Genomic DNA, 7,505 nt, shown 5'->3' with positions numbered 1-7,505 from the left:
AGAGGCCAAGAACAAGGTTACATCTAGTATCCTCTTCAGAATAGCTCTATTTTTGTCTATTTCTGTTTGTATGAGCTTCTTCAGCTTGCTGTCTATTCCCCCAGGGACAGCTGCCATTACAGACTGTTGTAAGGGTTTCCATTTTAAGTAGCACTCCGTGTGCTTTGCTGCTTTCGTGGTTATGGAATTTATCATACATTCGACACCATGTTATGTCTTTGATTTTATAACCATGTTGACTGCTTAGTGCGCTCATACAAGGTTTCTTTAGCTGATGACCAAATAATACACAAGGAATACAAAATAGTGCATTTGTGCTTTGGCTGTAAATGACCCAGTCTCTCTTAATCTTTTCCCTGCAATTTCCTGGCTTTGTGTACTTGAGGTATTCGGGGAAGGCTTTACCTTTTGAATCATGTGGAATTTCTTGTTCTTTATCTTTAGAAGAAGCTATTTTTTCCACAATTTTTTCTCTGTCTGCATTGCTAATTTTTGCTGGCCACAAACCAGGATCATTTGACACAACAGTCTCTTCTTCATCTTCCTCTGAGTCTGCTCTCATGGCTTCCCCTGTTCTCTCATCTTCCTCTGAGTCTGCACTCATGGTTTCCCCTGTTCTCTCATCTTCCTCTGAGTCTGCTCTCATGGCTTCCCCTGTTCTCTCATCTTCCTCTGAGTCTGCTCTCATGGCTTCCTCTGTTCTCTCATCTTCCTCTCTTCTGTTATCTTCCTTTACACTTAGGGCTCCCTCTGTGCTCTCATATTCCACTATTCTCACCGCTTCCTCAACTTCCACACTCTTTCCTGGTAAAACTCTCTGTCTCTCTCTTGTTTCTGTGGGGTTAGGATAGCAAAATCATTTTTGTCCCCCAGTCAACAACAAGTTACAGCTTAGAATTAATATTTTCTTAACTGCATTGTTGAATAATATTATATGAAACATATAACTATACAACATAAGAAAAAATTAGACAATCCAAAACTTAATTAGTTTTTTACTACCTTGGTAGCTGACCATGTTCACCTTACCTGACACTGAGAGGACTGGGTCATTAGGAGAACGAGGTGCAGACAATAAAGCTGACTCTGCATCTGTATAAGTCAAACACACACGTAATAATAACCATATTATTTTTATTGGCCTATTTAGTTTTCTTAATATAAAATATTAAAATATCTATTTTGTAAACTCCTTATAGCCAGACACATTTTTATTCAATTTTATATTATTTTTTTCTGGGGCATTTTATTGACATTAAGAACGTCAAGTTTGACAGCATCGATCGTAGCAGCAGCACTGTCACTTCACAGAACACACGACACACACGGCAAACTGATTTTGTAATTTTTGAAGCGCGTAGATTACTTTTTGTTTTGTAAAGTTATCATCATGTGGCGAACACAGTAGATAAGACGTGTTTAGAGGCTTCAATCTTCGTGAAGTTTCGCGCTCAGGCTCACCTTGTTCGGCTGAGACGGGGACGGGGGACGTGGGGGAAGGAGGACGTGGGTGTGCAGCAGCCGCTGAATCTGTCTACGAGACATGATAACCCCGGAGACAGCAGAAATGTTATTATTGTTGGATGTAAATCATAATTCAGTAATTATTTTACTAAGCTAGCTAGATAAAAGCAGGTCATGTAGCAACAAAAATAAGTAACTCTGAAAGTTTTGGAATACAGGAATAGGGCAAGCTACCTTTCTTTTCGAAAAACTGTGTGACATACTGTCGACTTCGGCGTTCTCTGTCTTCTCTTTCCTTCTTTTCTTTCCGTTTTTGATGCCCTGACTTTTGATGTGACATGCCTGCGTGTGTCACTGTCTGCACTGCATCATAGCAAGTGCAATAAGCAAGAGACGCTACACTAGCGATCGTAGCTCGGACAGCGCAGGTGGAATGAACCATTGTGAGGGGGAGGGGTGTGACTGAAACAGTAAATACATTATTTGTTTTTGTTTTATTATTAAATCTATGGTCAAAACGGGCAAAATAAACATTTAGTGCATGAGGGGCCCCAGCACATTTAATGTATTTATAAAAAAAGAGAAAAGAAATAAGAAAAGATAAAGGGGGTCTGCTCTTCTGGGCCCTAAATCAGCCTGGGCCCTTAGAATCGTCCTAACCTTCCACCCCTTTACGGCGCCCTTGCCTACTGTAAACTGCGCATGCGAGGATCTAGGTTGCGCGCTCCTTATGAGAAGTCAGAATCCGACACTTATTTTAGTCCGCGCGTGGCCCGCCCATTATTTTATTTACCACTTCTGTCCGCGCGTCTTTCCCGCACTGCGCACTTGTCTCAATCACAGTTTTGGTAAGCTCACAAGCTAACCCTAGCCAGAATGAGTAAAAAACAAACGTCGCTGGAGAGCTTCTTTGAAAAGGGGGAAAGACCCAATGATGAGACAGCAGAAGACTCAAAGACTGCCAACAAAAAGAAAGCTGCATTTAAAAGAAAATACCTACTTAAATTGCGGGTTCATTGCAACAGGTGATTCACATTCTCCAAGCCCGCTTTGTATAATATGTGGCGGCCGGCTATCTAACGAAACCATGAAACCTTCAAAACTGCTTCACCACAATGAGACCAAGCACACTGCATTAAAAGATAAGCCTTTGGAGTTTAAAAAAATAAAAAAAACGTGAACACGAAGAACAGAAGCAATTATTCAAGGTGACCACTTCATGAAATGTGTCTGCACTGAGAGCATCATTCTTAGTGGGTAACTGCATTGCTAAAGCTAAGAAGCCCTTTACTATTGGTGAAGAGTTAATCCTGCCTGCTGCTAAGGACATTTGCTGTGAACTTTTAGGACAGGCTGCAGTTCAAAAGATGGCACGTGTTCCTCTTTCGGCTAGCACCATAACTAGACGAATAGATTAAATAGCAGAGGATAATGAGGCACAATTGTTAGAGAGGATTAATGAGTCACCAATCCAGGTTGACGAGTCTACCGATTTTGATTTAAAGCTTTCGTGACTGCAGTAATTCATATTCTTAGTTTTTTCGGTAAAGTCACGTTGAAGAGAAACAACAAAATAACAAAATATATATAAAACAATAAAAAAATTCTCACGACGTTTCGACCATAACACAAACGGTCATCATCAGGTGTAAAAAGCAACGGCAAGAAACATCTGAAAGAAGTGGCGGTTTGCATTTATTTATTTTTAAACGGTATATTTATTTATTTTAAAAAAACGTTAGCACCACGGGCAGCGACTTGGCAGTTTATTTAGAAGGACGAGTCCATCTATGTTCTGAATAGAGGAGGGGGGAGACGAAAAATTAATGTATGCTGTCTGAAAGCCACCGTAAGCGTGAACAATCAATTAAGACCTTAAATTGTTTATCAAATCCTTCCAATGATTGCTAAGCCAGAATCCATCTTCTCGGTTGAAATTGTCTCTGTGCTTGTATATGTGGATAACCTCATGAAGGAATCTCTCATGGTAGCCAGATGGCTTACAAAGAACCTCCGTCTTGGAGAAGTCAATGTCATGTGAGCCTACTGAATTATAACAATGATCTGCCATGGCCGATGTGTTGGTCCTACCGTGTTTAAGGTCTGCTTTGTGTTCACGAATGCGGTCCGAGACATGGCGTTTGGTTTCTCCAATGTAACTACTACCACAGAGGCACCTTAGTTTGTAGACACCAGGGTACTGTATGTCTGGAATCACATCTTTTACAGACGGAACCAGATCATGGATTTTATGTAATGTGTTGAAACGGACCTGGATCTTGTGTTTATTCGTGATAATTTGTATTGTTTTATATATATTTTATTATTTTATTGTTTCCCCCCAACGTGACCCCACCGAAAGAGCCAAGAACATATACATTTATAATTCACATGAATAAAAAAAAACGACCAGGACACTATTAAAAAAAAAATACATGGAAAATAAAGAAAATACAGTGTGCAAAACAAACAATTGTAGATGTATTTTTTTATTTAAAGCTTTCGTGACTGCAGTAATTCATATTCTTAGTTTTTTCGGTAAAGTCACGCTGAAGAGAAACAACAAAATAACAAAATATATATAAAACAACAAAAAAAAATTCTCACGACGTTTCGACCATAACTCAAACGGTCATCATCAGGTGTGTTGGTTTGCATTAATTTATTTTTAAAACGGCAAATTTATTTATTTATTAAAAAAAACGTTGGCGTCACGCGCAGCGATTGGCAGTTTGCCCAGGACTAGTCCATCTATTTTTTTTTTGAAAAGAGGAGGGGGGAGATGAAATTTTTTATAATGTATGCTGTCTGAAAGCCACTGTAAGCGTGAACAATCAATCAAGAACTGAAATGATTTATCAAATCTTTCCAATGTTTGCTAAGATAGAATCCATCTTCTCGGTTGAAATTGTCTCTGTGCTTGTATATGTGGATAGCCTCATGAACGAATCTCTCATGGAAGCCAGATGGCTTACAAAGAACCTCCGTCTTGGAAAAGTCAATGGCATGTGAGCCTACTGAATTAGAACAATGATCTGCTACGGCCGAGGTGTTGGTCCTACCGTGTTTAAGGTCTGCTTTATGTTCACGAATGCGGTCCGAGACATGGCGTTTGGTTTCTCCAATGTAACTACTACCACAGAGGCAACTTAGTTTGTAGACACCAGGGTATTGTATGTCCGGAATCACATCTTTTACAGAAGGAACCAGATCACGGATTTTATGTAATGTGTTGAAACGGACCTGGATCTTGTGTTTATTCAAGATTTTGGAGATCTTTTTTGTGATCCCAGCAATGTAGGGTAAAGTGATGGTTTTGAAAGGCTCCTCAAGAGGGTTCTTCTTCATGGTTTGAGTGATAGCTTTGCGGATTGTATAGTCGGAGTAACCATTAGCCCTAAGAGCTTGGTGTACGTGCTTGAGTTCACTGTTTATGTGTTCCTGGTCGGATATGCATTGGGCTCTATGATACAGAGTCTTGATGAGAGAATTCTTCTGTGATGGATGGTGGTGGGAATCCGGTTTCAGATAAGCATCTGTATGGGTAGCTTTCCTGTAGACAGAGTGGCTCATTGAACCATCAGGTCTCTTTTTAATTAGGACATCCAAAAAAGGTATCTTGCCATCTATTTCGACTTCCATGGTAAATCTGATGGCTGGGTGTATGGAATTGATGTGGTCGAAGAATTGGTCTAGAGCAGGCCGGCCATGTGGCCAGATGACAAAAGTGTCATCCACGTACCTCTTCCATAAGGTTGGGCGCAGAGTGGCAGTCTGGATGGCGTCAGTCTCAAATTTCTCCATGAAAATGTTAGCTATAACTGGAGAAAGGGGGGAGCCCATTGGGGTGCCCTCAGTTTGTTTGTAGAAAGTTCCATTCCAAGTGAAGTATGTATTGGTTAAACAGTGTCTCACCAGGGGGGGTACCTCAGTGTTTAGTCCTTGATGAACCAAGTCTTCAATGATTGCAATGGTGTCAGGTACAGGAACCTTGGTGAATAAGGAAACTACATCAAAACTGACAAGCAGGTCGTCTGGGGACAGGGAAATACCCTTGATTGTTGATACCAGGTGAGTAGAATTTTGTACCGCAGAGGTGGTCTTTCCAGTGAAAGGACGCAGGATTTCAGACAAAAAACGAGCTAGTTTGTAGGTGGGGGAGCTGATAGTAGAGACTATGGGACGAAGAGGTGTATCAACTTTATGTATTTTTGGTAAGCCGTATAATCTTGGTGGCCTGGCAGCAGAAGGTTTCAACGAAAACTGTTTAGATTGATCAATTAATGCGGTTGAATCAGAAATTATTTTGTTGGTTTGTGTGACGAGGCTGTTGGTGGGATCTCTTTTTATTTTTGTATAACTACCATCGTCGAGTAATTATTTAATTTTGTTGTTGTATTCTATTTTATCCATGATGACAGTAGCATTGCCTTTGTCAGCTGAGAGAACTACAATATCATTCCTATTTTTTAATTTATATAATTCAAAACGCTCATCTTTGCTGAGGTTGCTAGCTGGCATCTTAGCGTTTTTGAGGGTTGCAGCGATTTCAGATCTTGCTACGTCTGCAGCGATGTGACCCAGGCCCCTGAGAGCAACGTCTACTTGGGCAATTATATCATTAACTGGTATGTGTTTAGGTGTGACTGCAAAGTTTAGACCTTTAGCTAAAACGGATTTCAGACCATCGGAAATAGAACTGTTACTGCGATTAATTACGACTTTATTAACGTCTAACTTTTTGGTGTGTGGGTCCGGTCTTTTGTTGAAGAGGAGGTTAAATTTGGAAATCAGGTTTTCCTTACATTTGGTCGACATAGTAGCAGCTGAAGAGGCAGTCATATTGTCTACATGTTTCCAATCCGATGTGGACATTATTGCCGTCTCCCCCCTCCTCTATTCAGAACATAGATGGACTCGTCCTTCTAAATAAACTGCCAAGTCGCTGCCCGTGGTGCTAACGTTTTTTTTTTAAATAAATAAATATACCGTTTAAAAATAAATAAATGCAAACCGCCACTTCTTTCAAATGTTTCTTGCCGTTGCTTTTTACACCTGATGATGACCGTTTGTGTTATGGTCGAAACGTCGTGAGAATTTTTTATTGTTTTATATATATTTTGTTATTTTGTTGTTTCTCTTCAACGTGACTTTACCGAAAAAACTAAGAATATGAGTCTATCGATGTTAACAACAAGGCAACAATTCTTGTTTTGTGAGATATATTTTTCAGGAGGATGTGCATGAGGATATGTTATGTGCACTTTTGTTGCCAACCAACACCACAGTTGCAGAACTATTCAAGTCTTTGAATGATTACATATGAGGAAAACGGAATTGGTCATTTTGTGTCGGTATATGCATGGACAGAGCGGCTGTCATGACTGGACGGCTTTCTGGTTTCAGTAGTCGAGTCAAGGAGGTCGCTTCTGAATGTGAGTCTACGCACTGTGTCATCCATAGAGAAATGCTGGCTAGCTGAAAAATGTCACCTGATTCTAGATTTGAAGCTTTCGTGACTGCAAGGATTCATATTCTTTGGTTTTTTCGGTAAAGTCACGTAGGTAAAACAAAATTTAAATAAAAGAAAACAACTAAATGAAATCATGACGTTTCGGAGGCAACACAAGCTTCCGTCTTCAGGTGGAACAGTCACAGCAATATAGCTGCATCAAGTGGTGAGCTCTGAGACCCTCGAGCTTATATACAGGTTAAGGTGGGGGGGAGGAGCCAAGCAAGGAGCGACGACGGCGTGCGGGGCTAAGGTTAAGGTGGGGGGGAGGAGCCAAGCAAGGAGCGATGACGGCGTGCGGGGCTAAGGTTAAGGTGGGGGGGAGGAGCCAAGCAGGGAGGTTTGCATAGTACTTTGGTATCGGAGAAAACAATCTCATGAGAACCCGCTGTGTTGAGACAATGATCAGCTACGGCCGACGAATTCGTTCTGTCGTGTTTCAAATCTGATTTGTGCTCGCGAATTCGGTCAGAAATATGTCGTTTAGTCTCCCCGATATAGCAGTCACCGCAGATACAACTCAATTTGT

General features: G+C 40.7%; 1 long non-coding RNA gene across 2 annotated transcripts; it reads right to left on the bottom strand.

Annotated features, from left to right (window-relative positions):
* Positions 1–360: 360 nt before the first annotated feature.
* Positions 361–3,940, bottom strand: LOC116957263 (uncharacterized). 2 transcript variants are annotated; one of them, XR_012930544.1, is made up of 3 exons: positions 1,699–3,940; positions 1,462–1,534; positions 361–1,092 (listed from the first exon to the last, which is right to left on the bottom strand). It is a non-coding gene; the product is annotated as an uncharacterized LOC116957263 (long non-coding RNA). The 2 variants fall into 2 exon arrangements; XR_004405137.2 differs by having other exon boundaries at positions 1,462–3,940.
* Positions 3,941–7,505: the final 3,565 nt, after the last annotated feature.

This window comes from Petromyzon marinus, chromosome 71, assembly GCF_048934315.1.
Source record: "Petromyzon marinus isolate PM22_M1 ecotype Great Lakes invasive population chromosome 71, UKy_Petmar_22M1.pri1.0, whole genome shotgun sequence".
Lineage (NCBI taxonomy): Eukaryota > Metazoa > Chordata > Hyperoartia > Petromyzontiformes > Petromyzontidae > Petromyzon > Petromyzon marinus.
This window is presented reverse-complemented; position numbering and strand designations above follow the sequence as displayed.